Genomic DNA, 19,729 nt, shown 5'->3' on the forward strand with positions numbered 1-19,729 from the left:
AAACAGAAAGACCTTTCAGACAGAGGATCGATTGTCTGCAGCCAATTGTCATAGAGTTGTTAATTTTATTTAATTCCCTTTCTTTCCAGTCTTTATTTAGTTTTTTTTCTTTTACATACACGCAGCGTATATGTTTATATTTGTGGAACGTGCCTGTGATGATATAGTCAGCGATATTCTAGTGAATACCTGAGAGATGGCAAGACGACGAGGAGGAGCTGTCAAAAATAATAACACCAGAGTATACTATTGTTCTAGTCGGCTCATTTAGAACAATTTGTGGCCGAGACAAACAAGGGGTCTCTAGATGCTAGCAAGAAGATATTCATTGTACCTCGAGCTGGAATCCTACTCGCTCATCTTGATGCCCTCTCGTCCAGTGTTCATGATAATTTGAAGCGGCGCCCACGGAATAGTGAAAGACTACAGTGATAATTAGCTTAATTTACATTTTAATAAACCCCTTTACAAATTATACCATGGAATCTTCAAGTGAAAGATAATTGTTGCAATTGCCCCATCTTAGTTCGTTTCTTTTTCAACACAAGGTTCATATTGTCTGTTCAACCAATAACAATTTTGTTACGACATATTTTTTTAGATATAAAACATAGATTCATGAAAATTAAGAAAATATAATCCCCCTTCTATACACTTTTTTATTTTGATTCATTTGTCGCTCAAAAAGCTGAAAATGAAAAAGAAAAGTGATGGCCTACTAATAACAACTCCTTAACAAAAGCTTGCAGTTTTAAAAGTTAAGTATAAAGGTTGTTTAAAGCAAAAGATATACCAAATCATCTACATTAAATTACAAATCGACGTTTAGGCGTGAACGTTATTTACAAAAAAAGATAACAAGAAAAAGAACAAGTCCATGGATAACAACAACAATTTTTGTAACTGCCGGTTTTTTTTCCCAACCTCCGACAACTTTTTTCAAAATCTATTATTTCCGGGATGTTGTAAAAAAATTACAGTTATAAAGGAGGATTTGCCCTATAATTCTTCAAGCTTCAAGATCATATGGATTTTTTTGGTTTTTAATAAAACCCTACCCCGAACAAAGGGGTGTAAATGCAGAAAAGTGGGATTTTGCGAACTGACTTTTCACTACTAATTTACTCAAATGTCAATTTTTGGGGAAGGAACAAAAAGAAAAGTAACCATTTTAGTTTTTCACAATTATTATTTAATAAAACGGAAGTAAAAAGTAAAGTAGCAATAAAACACAGTAGTTGACTACAATGGTTTGTGCAACTTATTTGAATGACATAATGGAGATTTTTTTTTATCAAAGTTAATTAATAATAATTCAAAAATAAAATGGTTATATTCTTTTTGTTCCTTCTCCAAAAATTGATTAGTTTTGAATTATTTTAATTAACTTGATGAAAAAAACCTCCATTATGTCGTTAAAATATGTTGCACAAACAATTGTAGTCAAGAAACTAAAAATTTGCCACAATTCTTTCCCACTTCCTTGTTTGAATAGTTCGAACAATTTTTGTAGCAATTTTAACTAGGCACCTGCCTATTGTACTTTTTCACTTCTGTGTTTTATTGCTACTTTATTTTTTACTTCCGTTTTATAAAATACTAATTGTTCTAAACTAAAATGGTTACTAAAGTGTAAAAATTGATATTTGAGTAAATTAGTAATGAAAAGTCAGTTCGCAAAATCCCAGTTTTCTGCATTTACACCCCTCTGTTCGGGGTAGGGTTTTATTAAAAACCAAAAAAATCGATATAATCTTGAAGCTCAATAAATGCGCAACTTTTTCTGAAATTATGTGATTCTTTGATTCATTAACCATTGAGAAAATGCAGTTGAAAATTTTAACCAAAATCATCGAGAACGAAATTTTTAGACATTCAAGTAAAAATTTCATTGTTATAAGAATCGTTTTGAGGCTCTGTACCAAGCAGATTTATAGGAAATTTAATGCTCTTTCGTTTGGAATAAGCAGATTTGTTGTAGGATAAAGGATAGAAAAGCTACGGCCGTTTTTATGGTGAAAAACGCGAACATAGACGGAAAAGTTAAAAATGCAAATATCTTGGACACTATTGAGAATCGAGCCAAGGTGAAGAGAATATTTTTTGTTGCATTTGAGCTGCTGAATCACCTCCCGAAGTTTCGATCACTCCTCCGTATATACCCAGTATAGAAGAATAAGACAAGAGCGAGTACACAAATATTAAATGCTAAAATAATTGAGCACAAGAATAACACGAAAATAATAAAAAGGTATTAATGATTAAAAGAAATGAGAATGAACAACCTGGTTAGATTAGGCAACAGAGATAACGATTTCATAAACTTAACGAATTTGCTACAAATTGATAAAAATCAATCTCAGCCAACACTTGGGAAAAAGCAATTCATCGTCAACATCACGGAATTCTGGGCAATTCACTCAATAATTGACCAACAAGTCTTGAATTTCAAAAAGTTTTCAGATTAAACATTAAATAAAATTCAAGGACTAGACTGGAGAATCGAACCCTGTACCACAATAGACAGCTTTGCAGGTCTCGCCATTAACCGTTCGGCTATCGTGGCACTGAATTTCGAAAAGAGCTACTCCTCTCATTACTATTGAAAATATAAACTGTTCATTGATAGAAAGTGCTCTAGAGTAATTTGCAAAACATCAATACGCATTTAAGTAATTTGTCGCACTTGAAACACAAAATTACAATGATCACTGCGAACAATGCGATGATATTTTGTGTTCGCATCTCCTCCAACAACCAGACCCATATCTATAACATTAAACAGAATTCAAAATGTTAAATAAAATAAAGCTGTACAACATGACGAGTATATCAACACAGGGAATTTAAGTAAGAAATACATACAGTGTCTGCTTGAAGGGGGAACTGAAATTATCCAATAAGATCTACAATGAAAAGCAGAAAAATCGTAACAATAAAAAAAAAAACGCTAGTTTATAACGGGCATTATGTTTAAATTTATTTTCTCGTAAAGGTAATAAAATTTTCGAGATAGAAATATTGTTAACGACCTCTCAAACTCGCACTTAATTCTAATGCATGCAACATCGTTATTTAAAAATTAAACAAAGCAATAAATATGTTATTCAAATATTTATTTTGATTAGGAGTTAAAGGAAAAAATATAGTGTTTATAACGGTCAGTAGGCGATTTTATTTTTAAAACACAACTGTTTATTTTATTTTTATTATTTTTTAAGGATCAGTTTATCGTAGTTGGCAGAGTTTAGATTAATACTCAGCGGGGAATCCTTGACGGCCGTTAATACTTTGTGTTCATCTGGGAAATACATAATAGAAATATAGAAATGTATTCACGAGGAGATTAAGAATACAAGAAGCGTTATATGAAGAAGCTAAATCAACATCTAAAATAAGAAATTAACCTCACAGCGGGTATTTCAACAAAGATATTATTTCAAATCAAATAACTCAGTATGGTTTGTTAATCGGCAAACTTTAGAATTCAACGTGCTTATTTGGCTTATTATTGATTCGTAAAATTGTTTTATTTAAGACCATGTTCGTATATAATTGGTTGTACAAAAAGGGACGTTTTTCAATTAAAAACAAAAAAATCGATTTTCATTTGTCTTTTATGATTTTTTTTATTTTTTACTAGTTTTCGAAATATAGTTGCTCATTGGGATTGACAGGTGTAAGCCATTTCCACGAGCTGATATCATTCCTTCGATTCTATAACAACTGTTGCACTCCGGTTTCAGCTTTGGTGCCATTATTGAATTTACTCTCGTAAACGTGTGTGATGCCTAGGAGCTAGCTTTTGATTGTAGTTTAGGTCTATAGGTGCTTCAATACCATTGATTTTTTACCATTTTTTTTCCTTAATTCTCAATTCGATCTGAGCAATGTTATCTGAGCAAGCGTTATCTTATTACGTAGCTCACAGTTTGCGATTGATTAAAGTTGAACTTGCTAATCGCATCACTACTGGTTGGAGGCACTGATTGCAGTGACAAAATAGCGCCTTCCCTTTTGTGTTTGTAAAACAGATAGGTATGGAAGGGATGAGAATCAAACTTGTAAATCTTCTTTAATTTCTTCTTTTCTTCAATTAGAAATTATTTTTTGTTTTTCTAAAGTAAAATAATTGCCTATTTTTTCAGGCAGGGCTTAACGTCCAACTACCAATTAGATGTCGCGGACGGAGGCGACTAGCAAACATAATTTACTGTAAATTTCTCATATTAACCATTAAATAAAATCCAAGGCCTTGACTTGGAATCAAACTCAGTACCACAATACATATTAGCTTTACTGGTCTCACCCCTAACCGCTCGGCTACCGTGGCGCCTTTTGTTTTTGTATTACTCTCTACGAGGGTCGTTTGAAAAGTCCGTGCAAAGTCAGAGAGACAGCACTACTGGCGCGTATCGAGGTTATGTTTAGTTAGTAGCATCTCTTGGAAGAACACACACCAAGTTTCAGCCAGATCGGTCTATTTCTTTCTGTTTGGCATTCGTTTGAATCGAGGAAGTTGAGTGATTTTCAAAAAATGGACGAAAAAGAATTTCGTGTGTTGATTAAACACTACTTTATGAAAAGCAAAACGCCTCAGGAGACTAAAGAGAAGCTTGATAAACATTATGGTCAATCTGCAACTTCGATTAGAACAGTTTATAAGTGGTTTCAAAATTTTCGGAGTGGCCATATGGGCACAAGTGACGCTGAACGTTCTGGACGCCCTGTTGAGGTTACTACTCCAGAAATCATTGATAAAATCCATGATATGGTGATGGATGACAGAAGACGGAAGGTGCGTGAGATTGCTAGTGCTGTGGGCATCTCGAATGAACGGGTACATAATATTTTGCATCAACATTTGGACATGACAAAGCTATCCGCAAGATGGGTGCCGCGATTGCTCACGCTTGACCAAAAACGAAATCGTGTGAAGTGTTGCAAGGACGGTTTGCAGCTGTTCCAGAAGAATCCGCAGGACTTTAAGCGTCGTGGCGTCACTATGGATGAAACATGGATACATCACTACACTCCTGAGACCAAAGAACAATCTAAACAATGGGTTACCAAGGGGGAATCTGCGCCAAAAAAGGCGAAGACCGTTCCTTCGGCCGGAAAGATTATGGCGACTGTCTTTTGGGATTCGCAAGGAATAATCCTCATCGACTATCTGGAAAAGGGTAAAACAAAAACCTAAATATCTAAAATTATGAACCAATCTTGGGCACTATATTTCCTTTTGATTTGTGAATTACTTTAAGCCATATAAATGATAAAGGCCTTTTCATCTATTTTGGTGACTTATTCATTCATCCAATTGGGAAGAAGATTGCTAATTATAGCCTAATTATTTTTATTTTTTGCGGTTACCTTTGAGGTTAACACACATGCACCTTTATAGCAGCTACCTTGCAAAAAATTACAGATTAAATTATGTAGACAAATCCAATTTACAATTAATTTATCAGTATAATTCCTGAAGATACCCTATCCCAAGAGTATAATACCTGAAGATACCCTATCCCAAGAGTCCCCAGGGTTAAAGCAAATTAGAAAATACTCATATGACTTACTCTTATCACTAAAGTAAAGTAATGAAATCGCCTATTTTTTCAGGCGGGGCTTAATGTCCAACTACCATTTACTAGGTGCCGTGGACAGAGGCGAATAGCAAACTACTCTTATTACTATTTTCAAGGTTTTAATTCACAAATTTATTTTAAACTCCGAAAATTTGAGTGAAATTTAATCCTTAACAGCAATATAATATAGTTTGTAAAACCGTGAATTACACCGAATTGTGTCTTAAAAGGGGAGTCTACCAAAAAATTGTCCCTAAAGCATTTTTCTTTTTAATGATAAAACTAATAATCTAAGTGTTATTGTGCACACAAAGCTGTTTTCAAGAGAAATTTCAAATTACTAAACGTCTGTTCGTTAAGTGGCACTCCGGAAAGCTGGGTTCCTATACTTTTATTTTGCAGGCGGCATGTCACTAAAGAACACAGAAATGGAACTTTACAACAAAGTTGTACCGCCCTGTCTATCTGGAAATGCCCTTAATCGACTTCTTAAAGGCAAGAGACAAAAAACATAACCAAGCAAGTTGTTAAAATTAGAAATCTAAGCAAACCTATAAAGTGATATTTCTCGATACTAATGTCATATTGGCAGGAGAGAAGAGATTTTCATTTTGGTAAGATGAGAGCCGGAGGGAGATATTGGATTTCATGTGATCGCTTGGGACCGCTGTTCAAGTTCCAAGTTCTCATCAATGACTGAATATAACGGGAGTGATCCTATTAAGAAATAGATATCGCTGAAGAAATGGATACGTTAGTCTCCATTAGCAAACAGGCAATATATCACTGCTTACAACATCTTAATAGCATAATCTTGAATTGTATTAGATATATTTGTATAAATGAAATTACTGTATGAAATTTAAATTCAGTAAATTTCACATTTTTAAAAGAGGATGAATTCTTATCCTGAAAACAATTTGCATATAATTTCGTTACTCATACTCCAAACAAGAGATCATTATCAGGAGGATATCAAGTGCATAATTGCAAAAGCAGCTCTACAAAACTGGCAGACAGATTACAGTAATGGTAATAAAGGGAGACTCTATAAAACTATGGCAGATACCTAGACAACCATGGTTTATAAGGGAACTGTCACTAATAAATGGGGTTGTTACGACAATAAGCAGGCTGAGAGCGAACCACGCTGTGTGCGGATCTTATCTTCACAGGATAAACAAAAGGTCCTCTCCTCTTTGCGTAGATTGCTATGAGGAGGAGGATTTCAAACATATAATAATGATATGTCCACGTTATGTAGTAGAAAGGAAACGAATGTTTGACGACTTATACAGGTATTTAGATGCACCACTTCGCTACGAAAACATAATATTCTCCACCAACATCCATGTGCTTAAATCTGTAGCAGAGCTAGCAATGAAATATGAAAAGTTATAGCTGATTAGAATGAATGGAAGAAAATGATTACGTGATTTTAATTTTGGTTAAACTATAAGGATGGCAGGAATACAGAGTACTGATCCATCCATTAGTTGTAGTTTATGTAAATAGTTGTATATAGTAGAGGGATGAATGTGTGAAGCGAATGTATTTATAAGTAAGAATGGAGAGTGAGTGATATTGTAGTGATAAGCACCTAGACGATGCTGGCTGTATGGCGAAAGGCAATGCCAAAAAAAAAAAGAAAAAAAAAGTACTTAAATATTTCATTAATTTAATGGTGCTTTTCGGTATGTTAAGAACGCCATATGGCTTAGAGTTAGATTTTACACAATTTCGAAAGACTGTTAGAATTAGTAGGTTTATAGTTACCATAACATCATTGCAGAAACAAGGACAAGTGATTAGCATGTGAAATACTTCTCAGAACGTTGGTTTTAACCAGGAATTTCCTGTCCTTTCACAGGACTTCTCTCAACTAAATTCCTTTTAGTAATTAAGAAAGTTTTACATACGTAAATTCCATAAAAAAATAATTTTATGTTACAAAAAAGAAGTAACATAAAATAAAAAACAAGAAATTATCTTAAAATTATCTAAATTTCATGGAATCCCGCATGAATAGTGAATTTTTAATATGGATCCGGTTTCTTTGGAGATAAGTATGACTAAATACAGAATTAAGAGCAACCAATGAATCAATCATACTTGCAATTAACGTTTTGATCTAATTTAATTTTATTACGTGTTAATGTAAAAAACACAAAACTGTGCTTACCTTTCTTTGTTATGTAATAACATATACAGCAAGTTAATAAATCAAATAAGTGACCATCTCAGCCGATCTTTTTAAAAAAGCTTCCGACTCAAATTGTATTATTTCTAGTTCTGTTAAGCTTATCTCCAAAGTACCGTTTTAAGGTACCGCATGCATTTATCACCTATTAAGTAGTACGAGGGTCGTTTGGCATTCGTTTCAATCGAGGAAGTCGAGTGATTTTCAAATCGTGTGAAGTGTTGCAAGGACGGTTTGCAGCTGTTCCAGAAGAATCCGCAGGACTTTAAGCGTCGTTTCGTCACTGTGGATGAAACATGGATACATCACTACACTCCTGAGACCAAAGAACAATCTAAACAATGGGTTACCAAGGGGGAATCTGCGCCAAAAAAGGCGAAGACCGTTCCTTCGGCCGGAAAGATTATGGCGACTGTCTTTTGGGATTCGCAAGGAATAATCCTCATCGACTATCTGGAAAAGGGTAAAACTATTACAGGTGCATATTATTCATCGTTATTGGATCGTTTGAAAACCGAGCTGCAAGAAAAACGCCCACGATTGGCCCACAAAAAGTCCTTTTCCATCACGACAACGCACCAGCTCACACCTCAGCAGTTGTGGTCGCAAAATTAATGGAAATAGGGTTCCAACTCGTTTCACATCCCCCCTATTCTCCAGACTTGGCTCCCTCGGACTACTATTTCTTCCCCAATATGAAGAAATGGCTGGCGGGAAAAAGATTTTATTCAAACGAGGAGGTGATTGCAGAAACGAATGGCTATTTTTCAGACTTGGACAAATCCTATTATTCGGAAGGGATCAACAAACTAGAGCAGCGTTGGACGAAGTGTATAAGCCTAAAAGGAGACTATGTTGAAAAATAAAAAAGGTTTACCCCAAAAAATTAAGTAGTTTTTATTTTTGCACGGACTTTTCAAACGACCCTCGTAAATATGTAACCAACAACCAAATTTGAATAAAATTAGCTGACCGAGCGTTTCCATAGAAGACAATTTCATTCACTAATTGGATGCGTGTAGATGTATAACTTGTTTCAAACATTATGAAACGTTTTTCAAAGTTTTAATTAAAATTGTAAGTTGAAAAAAAAAAAAAAATTATAGCCGTAAACTGCGGAAAGAGACAGTAATGAGATAATTAGGACCAGATGTTTCATCTTGTAAAGCTACACACAGCCACTGTAATCTCAGTTCTGCTATATCGCGTGATTCTACAATTTTATTTAAAGGATTAAAGTGAGAATATACGATATACAATTCATAAACCTGCAGAAAAAATGAGGACACGAGAAAATCCTTCATAACTTAGTTGCCCTTATCCTGACGAGTACAATCAGGAATAGAATATCTAACAGTGGCAGTTGATGAGCTTTACAAATTATATATTATACAAATATTTGTGAATCTATACAATTGAAAAAAAATATTTTGGATGATTTAAGTTTTCAACAGATTTATGAGCATTCATGCCTATATAGATCTTAATAGAAAGGGAGTAACTAACTGTATTTTGGATACCTAGATATGTACATGCTGAGATGCCTAAATATATGCATTTAAAATCTTTAATTCTTTTAAGTTCATAGAAATGTATTTTATTTTTCGCACCAATTTGCCTGTACTTTTTTATCTTTTTTTTCTATGCTTTTTGTATCTGTTAACATTTTTATGGTATGTGCATGTCTACTTCCGGCAGACGGATTTATCCATGCCGGAAAATATTTATATATGAAAAAATAAATGCCATTTCAGTCATTAAAATTTATTTTGCCGAGCTTTCGACCTAGGGACTAGGTCATCTTTAGGGCTAGTTTAGAAAGTAATAATAGATGACCTAGTCCCTAGGTCGAAAGCTCAGCAAAATAAATTTTACTGACTGAAATGGCATTTATTTATTCAGTCACCAAAAACAATGAACACTTATTTATATATTTCTTTTTTTATTTATCTTGTAAATAAAGTATTATTATGATAATGATTATTTTTTTTTTTCCACATCAACATCAATGGTTATTAGCGCTCGGAGTTTTTTCCAGTGCATTGCCGGCCTCCGGACAGTGTTCTCTCGTTACAGACAACACTGTCCATCACCGGGCAGTGAGCTGTAAGAAGCTCCTAGGAAGAGAAAATCTAAGGGTTAGCAGCTGGATTCGAACCCGGGACCTCCGCGTAGGAATCGAGTACGCTAACTACATAGCTAATCCCTCCCCTTATTATTATTATTATTATTATTATTATTATTATTAAGGGGGGTGACTATCTATATTTTGGATACACTAATACGATGCCTAGATATATGCTGAGAATGAACGTCAGGGCAAATTATGGCTCCCTCTAAGGCAAAAAATTACAATCTTTTGCATTTTACGCCTAATAAACAGATCAACCTTTATCATTTTATTGGATTAAACGCGTATTTTGCTTCAGAAAGTAAACATGGATACCAATTCAAGTTTTCGGCCTAGGCAGTACAAAAAAACATTCAGCGCACTCTTGGCATCCTGCGTTCAAACAAAAGACTGAAAATTCCAGAAAATGGTATTTAATCGATCAAACAGGCACTTGAACTGGGTGACTAATCCCACAATGGAAGGAGGAGTCTACAAAGACAACATGGATCCCAATATACGAAATTTTCCGAAGATTTACTGATTTCTCTTTGACCACTGGTAAACACTTCAAATTTCTTGAAGGAAAGAAAGAAAAAGGGAATTCTTACCATAATTTCTTACGAGGATTATACGAAGAATAAACGTCGAAAGAGAGACAGATTGAAACGCAGCAATATAGACAGAATAATACAAAATTTAGCTTAACTGTGAATGAACAAATAGATCATTTATTTTAAATCCCTAATAATAGGAGTTGAAATGTAAACGAAATCAGCGTTTGATTGTCATTCTAATTTACATTAAATAAACTAAAACTGAGAGAAGTTCGAAATAAAAACGGAAATGCAGTAACCGTTTAAGCATTGGTTAAACCAGTGATTCCCAAAGTGTGCGCCGCGGCTCCCCGGAGCGCCGCAAAATATTCAATTAAACAATTCGGCCATTTTCTTGGAATTTCCAATTCTCGAATTTTCGCGCCAACAATCGTGTATGCTGACAAAATTCCATAAGAAATGAGGGTAGCCATATCTAATTTTATTCCGAGATTTGAGAAGTTGTATAGTGAACATCAAGCCCATCCATCACATTAATAATCTTAATAATGTTAATCATCGATGGATGCTCAATAAATTGTTTGTGAATTTAAAATTCGCGTTTAATTTATTTTCCAACCAACCTAACCACGTGGTGGTTGTGGATATACTCGTTATGGATATCACCGAAACAGCTGGAATCAGATATTTTATTAGATATCCCTAGGAAAATAGTAAGTATCTGTTTTTAATTTTTCGCTGTTAAATGGGTAATCGCTTTTTCAAGAAAGTCAAAAATTTAGAAAAAATCTTATGTATTAAGGGCGCCGCGGAAAAAATTCGATTATTTAGGGAACCGCAAACCGAAAAAGATTGGGAACCTCTGGGTTAAACAACTGGCGGTGTTCAAGTGGCCCCAGAGACATCACACTTTATGGTGGAATCAAAAACCGCCGCAATTGGAAAAGTAAATTAGGTTACCATGTCAACAACTTCGACTTTATCAAAAATGTTGATAAAGCGTTAATTAAAAATTTAGCAATGTGTCTTTAATTCCTTTACTCTGAGTAAATATTAAAGAGTTGTAATGCACAAAGTAAATGAAGAGCACAATATATTAAAAGCTCTTATTGACACTGACCGATAAATTAAAAAAATTAATCTATTTTTTTTGGTATTAACTTTCACAATTTACAAACAACAAAACATAAAACAGAACTATTTTGGGGTTAATTAAGTAGCAAGTATGACGTACACGGGCTCCCAAGAATGTTTAATTGCTTTAGCGTGAAGTTAATGGCGTGGACCTCGTCCGTATTAAAGGTAAAAAAAAAAATGTAATTTGACAAAATAAAAGTATATCAGCCATTTAGACAACTGTTACATTGTTGCTTGAATTGTACATTTCCTTTATTGGAATAGTGAATGCAATATATTTAAAGATTTATTATTTTAAATTACCCCATAGAACCGAAGGACTAGCAACATTAAAACTCCGCCTAAAAATAATAAGTTGTTAAATATTTTTTTTACCGCACAGATATCTGTAAGTTTTTATGTTTAAATTACTTTATGTGTTTTTTTTTTAAATTTCTTTTAAACTCATTAGAAAACTGTGATCTTTTAGATTTCCGATTTAGCGTACTTTCATTTTAGTTCACTTGACTTCGAAAAGTGGTTTTTACAAAACTAGTAGGTCTTTCTAGTGTGATAAGTAGGGAACGGATTCGTATGTATTTACATATTTTTTTCTAGGCAATTTACAGACGTTTTTCAACTAGAAGTATTCATACTGACACTTTTTAAGCCGTTTGAGTCTACTTTTATTTCACATATTTCCACATATTTGGATGTTATCGCATATTTATACATATTTGATTAAAATAAATAAATATTTCTACATATTTAATCAAAATATGTACATATTTTTCATTTTGGGCATATTTTCATAATTGGGAGGTGGTTGACAGGAACTGTGAACCACAGACTATAGGACTGTGAATCACAGTGGGTACAATGGTTATTGTAATTTACACAGAATGCTGCTAAACAGTGACGGGCACTTGTTAGTTCTTTGAAGTTGTCTGACGTTGTCTGTTCTTTCAGCTCGTTCGTTGAAGTGTCCAATTCATTTCGTTCGGTCACTTAGTGTATTCTTTTTTGGGTGAAATGCCACGAACATCGGCCTCAAACAAACAACTGGTTGCTAAATATCTTCGCGAGTTTCCAGCAGAACTTTTTCGACGTGCCAAATATTTAATTAAAATATGCATTTATTTCGTCAATTATGTGGAAAATATGTGATTTTCTTAAAATATTTTCTGGAATATTCAAGTAAAATGGGCATTTTTTTTTTTTTATGAAAATCGTGAAATGGTGGAATGATTGCATTTTTCGAGAACCTCACAGTTCAAAAGGAATGGCTTTGAATCCACATCAGCATCACTGTCAAGTTTTCCAATAACTGCATTGGCAATATACCTGCCCTCAACGTCAGTGGTTTCATCAATTGACACCCAAATCGGTCCATCTTTGATATGTTCTCGAATTTTGGTTAGTGTATCTTTGTAGATATCTTCCAGGTAGTTTTTCCGCAGAGTGCTCTCGTCAGGCATTTTTTTCCCAATATAGGTCTCTAAGAATCCTTTGAAATGAGGATTTTTAAGTTTGTGGAAAGGGATATCTGCTCTAACCAAAGCCCGACACAGATCTGTACTAAGAGTAGACTTACTTGATGATGGAGATGTAAGGAAGGCTTGATAGGACGTCCTCTCTTTCTTTCTGTTTTTATTCTCTATGTGCGATCCAGTGGCAATATGTTGGGTGACTTGGGAACGTTGAGAGCAAGAAACGCGCTTGTCACAAGCTGTGCAGTACAAAATGTCTCCATCACTTCGAAAAAGTTCTGCTGGAAACTCGCGAAGATATTTAGCAACCAGTTGTTTGTTTGAGGCCGATGTTCGTGGCATTTCACCCAAAAAAGAATACACTAAGTGACCGAACGAAATGAATTGGACACTTCAACGAACGAGCTGAAAGAACAGACAACGTCAGACAACTTCAAAGAACTAACAAGTGCCCGTCACTGTTTAGCAGCATTCTGTGTAAATTACAATAACCATTGTACCCACTGTGATTCACAGTCCTATAGTCTGTGGTTCACAGTTCCTGTCAACCACCTCCCAATTATGAAAATATGCCCAAAATGAAAAATATGTACATATTTTGATTAAATATGTAGAAATATTTATTTATTTTAATCAAATATGTATAAATATGCGATAACATCCAAATATGTGGAAATATGTGAAATAAAAGTAGACTCAAACGGCTTAAAAAGTGTCAGTACGAATACTTCTAGTTGAAAAACGTCTGTAAATTGCCTAGAAAAAAATATGTAAATACATACGAATCCGTTCCCTAGCTGATAAGTATATCTCAAAGCTGTAGAATGTTCAAATTAGATGTTTAGAAAAAACCTGGTTACGCGAAATGCGCTCTAGTCAAAATCGGAGTACTGGAAGAGCAACTTTAAGGCAAGTTTTCTGGGTTTTTTGATATTTTTTCGAAACTGATCCCAAAGATTTTCTGTACAATTAGCGTATTTATTGTAGAAAGAGGGTTGAAATAAAAATTTCAGTCGCAATCCTTATACTTTTTGTACAATTAAAACGTTTGGAATGATCCTGAGTCTATCATTGATTAGTTCTTGTTTTAAGAATCACTTTACGTTTCTATTTTATCAGAGTGTGGCCAAAATTTTTGAAATGCTCGCCATAGATTGCAGCGATCCTCTTATCATGAAGCTAATTTTGTGTAGAGGCTTCCAACACCAAAATTTAATTTATTTATTCAAACTCCGCTTGGAATGTACGTTCCATTCACTTAAATGTATTGGCTATGTGCACACTCGAATAATGATTTACTAAAATTTCGAGTTTAAATAAAGTGACCATTTAAGTGGGAATTTTCTAAATGTTTTTCTCTATTTTTCTCTAAAAGAAAAAACAATCGAGCTGAACGGTAATGCCTCTAACGTTTCCAAGTTAGTGAAAACTTAGCGTATTATCTAGTCTAGAAAGACTTATTTATTTTTGCTTGAAATGTATCTCCTAATTCTCATAGTTTTGGGGGTTATGAATGTTGGAGCCTCCCTCTAATGCATCTTTTCTCGGTATAATACAGGTTTTCCACCTGTATGAGTAACAGGGAATTAAGTACGTTGCTAACATTACGAAGTGGTGGGAGAACTGCAGAAAATTTGTCTTTTGCACTCTGAGAATTATGGACTGAGATTTCTCGAAGGAGAGAGGGAATATAATGCTACATATCTATAGCGAATAAAATTCTTTAATATAATATATACTATATTATAGTCCACATTGCACATCCAATAAACCACAGTGTAAGGCACCACGATAGCCAAACGTTTAGAGGCGAGGCCCGCAGAGCTAAGATATACAGGCTACTTTATTTTTTACTTCAGTTTTATTAAATAATGAAGGTTAAAAATTAAAATGGTTACTTTTCTTTTTGTTCCTTCTCCAAAAATTGACATTTGAGTAAATTAGTAGTGAAAAGTCGTTTACGCAAAATCCCACTTTTCTGCATTTACACCCCTCTGTTCGGGGTAGGGTTTATTAAAAACCCCAAAAATCCATATGGTTTTGAAGTTCAATAAATGCGCAACTTTTTCTGAAATTATGTGACTCTTAGATTCATTAATCATTGAAAAAATACAGTTGAAAATTTTAACAAAAATTATCGAGAACGAATTTTTTATACATTAAAGTAAAAATTTCATTGTTATAAGAAACGTTTTGAGGCTCTGTATTGAACAAATTTATAGGAAATTTAATGCTCTTTCGTTTGGAATAAGCTGATTTATTGTAGGATAAAGGATAGAAACGTTATGGCCGTTTTTATGGTGAAAAACGCGAATATCGACGGAAAAGTTAAAAATGCAAATATCTTGGACACTATTGAGAATCGGGCCAAAGTGAATAGAGTATTTTTTGAGCATTTGAGCTGCTGAATCACTTCCCGAAGTTTCGACCACTCCTCCGTGTACACCCTGTATAATGGCACTGGTTTCGGTCTAGGCATTGGATTTTCTTTGTTAATTAATCAATGAAGGTTTAGTTCAGTATGCTAGCTAATCGCCTCTGTCCACAACATCTAACTTGATAGATGGATGTAAAGCTCGCCTGAAAAAAAAGGCACTACTTCACTTTTTAGTTTAGAGCTTATGCTAGGAAAGGCTCGAAATCAATGATCTTTTTAATTTTAATAGGCAGCTACATATCGTGGCTGGATAAATTTATAATACGCTTATGTTTAAAAACAGAGAAAACACTTCGAGAAATCAAAGAAATTCATTCTTACTGTTAAAATAGTAAAAAAAAGTATGCTAAAAGTTTATGCTTTGTTAGTTTAGGTAGGTTTACAATATGTGTTGAAATAGAAATAACGGAATCTCCGTAAAGCCACCTAATAGGCTAGTAAACAGGAAATCACGTACACAATTGTTAACTTCCAACATATGTTGATAAATAACATATTCAAGCGTATGTGTCGTCTGCAAATTAAGATCTGTTCCTAACATCCGTTAGAAAAATCCAAGAAATTGTTACACATCTGTGACTTTTACCCTAACTTTTCCTGTTTAAAAATAAATAATAGACGCTACTTTTAATAATGAGGTTTACAGATAACATTCCACAGATATGTAGCAAACGGTTTAAATTTGTATTGATAGTAAATACGTTTGTAGGTTGTCATAGTTCCTGCCTACGCTGAAAAAGAAACATCCTATCTGCTATTATGTTACTTAATATCAGAAATATTCTAGGCTGTTCTGTTACCTAATAATAGAAGCCTTACATCTCGCAACAGCAAACTGATCATTCTCAGTTCTAAAAACAAACACTTCACTTCAATAAATGAAATTAATAATTTAATTATTTTATTTCTTGAACATTATTTATCTATTTCTTCACGTCTAATTGCAAACGATCACTTTGGTAGTCATTTTAATGAGCTATTAATATAATCGCTTATTTTAGGTCTATAAATATAAATTAATTTCTTAAGCAAGGAAACACTTTCATTTTATTTAAGGCGCATCAACATCTGAGCTCATTGGCGCCTGGAGTTTTTCTCAATGCACTGCAGATACTTCAACACAAGAGAATGAGCTGCATCAAGCTTCTGGGAAGGGAAAATATGAGGTCCAGCAACTGGAATCGAATCTGGGATCTACGCGTTGGAATGCAGTAAACGCTAACCACTCACTTCCTACTTCTTTTAAAACTTTTTTTTTTTTAATTTTGGGCAAAGAAAATTATTGAAATCTCAACGTGAATTTTTAAAAATGGCAACTCATATACGGAAGAATCAAACATTTATTTATGTGACATCTCAATTCTCTGACGTTGCAAAGTTCGCAGACTAGAAATGATTGTAGAGTGGTACCCATATATTTGATACCTAATTTTCGTCTGGGATAATCTATACTTCTAACAAACAGTGGAAGGTGGAATTTTTTCCAATGTTGGGCCAAATAAGCATTCTCCTGCCATCTTGACGTGATAATTATGATAAAGAATTGCTATTCAGCACTAGATTTCGTCAGCACCAGGTTTGAAACGAACATGGTTCTTTATGGGTTCCTAATCGGACAACTTTCTTAGCCGTTAATGGCTTACAAGAAGTCATTGCAGAGTTCACATCGAAAGAGGCATCAATCACCTAACGATCTGAATTCACCTTAAGAAATGTAAAGCTCTAGCGAAATCCAGACTTAAAATTTAGGAAATTAATTAAGACTTTATTGATCCACTTTGTAAAAATAAGGGATTTGTCAAGCTCCAGATTTTCCAGAAATCCAGACTTGAAACCAAGCAGAATCACTAACTTTAAACAATTTAGAAAGTTGAAGATTCACTTTTTAAAGTTTTTAAAATCTGTTTGGAAATAATTTTGCGAAAATAGGGCCTGAAAAAAAAGGTTTTGAAGCTGACTGATATTCAATGAAATTTACTAATGAATAAATATAACTACTATGTCTATCAGTGAACATTTAACCTGCAGAGTGACGCGACTCCATGAGGCGGATTAGGGAAGACCACTAGGTATAAAGGATCAACGGGAAGTCTAAGGAAATAATGGGCAGGTGGAACCGGTACGAAGGCCCAAAGGTGGCAGTTCAGCTGTAAGCCTACTGGGCTCACATATCGCAACAGAAAATAAAGTTTAAAGCCTGAAATGTCAAGGCAGAAGATAAAACCGGCAGATTATGGGATGATCGCTAATCTCTTAAGATACTGACAACTTGCCATTCATTACGATGCATAACGATTATCATGTATTTGTCTATATATCTTGAAGCAATTCTTGCTGCCATTGATAATATCTGTTCCTCACTAGAAGTGATAGCAAACAATTGTTTACGAGATTCCAACTCGTAGAAAAGATCAGATAATTACCATTATCCAAGAACGGAATTGAAAACTAATCAAATCAAACTAACTGAAAGAAAATAAATCCCTTACCTCTTAAGACCTCTACGACAATGAAATATCCACCACAGGCGAGGGCAATCAGCCATCTACATTCCAAAAGCACATACAACTGGCACAATGCTGTCTAGATATTAACTTCATTATAAAAACGAATTTATTACCCTATCCGCGTACTATTTATCTTGCCAGCACATTCAACCCACTGTGAGTGTTGTTATGACAACATCTTACAGTAGTTTACCGATCTTCTCTTGTACTCCCTTCTTTCTTTTTTTTATTCGGCAGAAGGTCCTGCGCTGGTAGTGAAGGGCCAGCTGAGTACTTCGCCAGCCGACACTACAAACCGCCTCCCTAACACACACGCTAGCACATAAAACCCTGTTGCTTCATGGCCATTCCAGTTCCTGAAAGGAAAATGAATTACAGCCTTTTAAAATCTAATGGTCGTGCATGAATATGACTCATAATCCCAAGCCCTCTGCCATGTAGCCAACTAAGTTATGACCTGTCGACAACCACTGGTACCATAATCTAATTAATGAGGTATTGTATTCTCGCGTTTTTTTTTTACTTGGTGACTAGGTACATTAAATCAAGCAAATATATGCACTGAAGAGTTTTATATTTATTTATTTTTGTAATTTACAAATTATATCTCAGCACTTTCTATTCAATTCTACTAAATTTGTTAGTAATATGAAATGGTTTTCAATATTTTCTGACATATAAAGGAGAAAAGCAATCAAATTTGAAATTATTCGAAAACTAAATAAACTGAATAAGAGTTCAAATATCCAGAGTAATTCGCAAATCACTTAGATTATTTTTTACTTTATCACCAGGAAAATCCCTTTTAAAGTCCTCTGAGTCAGAAAAAGAGATTTTTAAATGTTCTGTGAATGTGTGACACAATATTTCAAAAATTAAAAGAAATCTCAGGAAGTGGAACAATTATATTTCGCTTTGGTCACACCAGGGGACTCAGGAAAATACCATTTAGAGCCTTTTTTTGGTAGAGGGTGATATGTAGGATTTTCTCTTAAGTGCTATTTCAGTAGTTTGATCATTCAACTCTTATCATTGAGCAGGATTAAATGGATTGTTGAAATGCCATGTTTTAGAAAATCCCTCAACTTAAAATACAAATTTACTGAGGGCATTTTCCATTTTTTCTTTTAGATTTTCAAGAAAATGGTTTCGAGCATTCTTTTTCAAATTTCATATATTCAAGAACATCCGCAACCTTTCTAGAGGAATTCGTTTCGTTTTCGGATTTCGTTCTGGAGAAGGGAGCCTTCTCTCTAAAGTGTGATATGAATTTTTATTACCTGTTAGTGACCGTAAACTATTAATAATTATTTAGGATTGAAACAGCGAGGATCCGGTCAAATAAAAAAATAAGAACTCCATCTTTACGCCAACGTTTCGACTCAAATTTATTGTCTTCCTCAGGGCGTGGTTTTGTGAGTTACAGTAAAAAAAACTGTAATAATAAATAATTTTTTAATAAAATGCTATGTACTTTGTAATATCCGGGCTGTGAGGGAGACTATAAATTTGTCGAAACGTTGGCGTAAAGACGCAGTTGTTTTTTTTATTTTTTTCGCCGAATTCTCGCTACTTTAACCCTAAATATTTCTTGTAAGTGTAATTTCATTGTTTTAAAAGCAATAACGTAAAATAATAACTAAATATCTTTTGAAATTAAGAGTTTGAAGAAATAGACTAGAACTTTGGGAATTGTGGTAATCAGTTTACCACAATGTGTCGTTTAC

General features: G+C 34.1%; 1 protein-coding gene across 17 annotated transcripts in view; it reads right to left on the reverse strand.

Moving 5' to 3' along the window:
- The window catches only part of LOC141450556 (uncharacterized), a 542,687-nt gene that overhangs the window by 124,864 nt on the left and 398,094 nt on the right, over positions 1–19,729 (reverse strand). The gene's annotated exons all lie outside the window — the stretch shown is intronic.

Source organism: Rhodnius prolixus, unplaced genomic scaffold (assembly GCF_049639745.1).
Source record: "Rhodnius prolixus isolate KJV_2025 unplaced genomic scaffold, Rpr scaffold_2, whole genome shotgun sequence".
Classification (NCBI taxonomy): Eukaryota; Metazoa; Arthropoda; class Insecta; order Hemiptera; family Reduviidae; genus Rhodnius; species Rhodnius prolixus.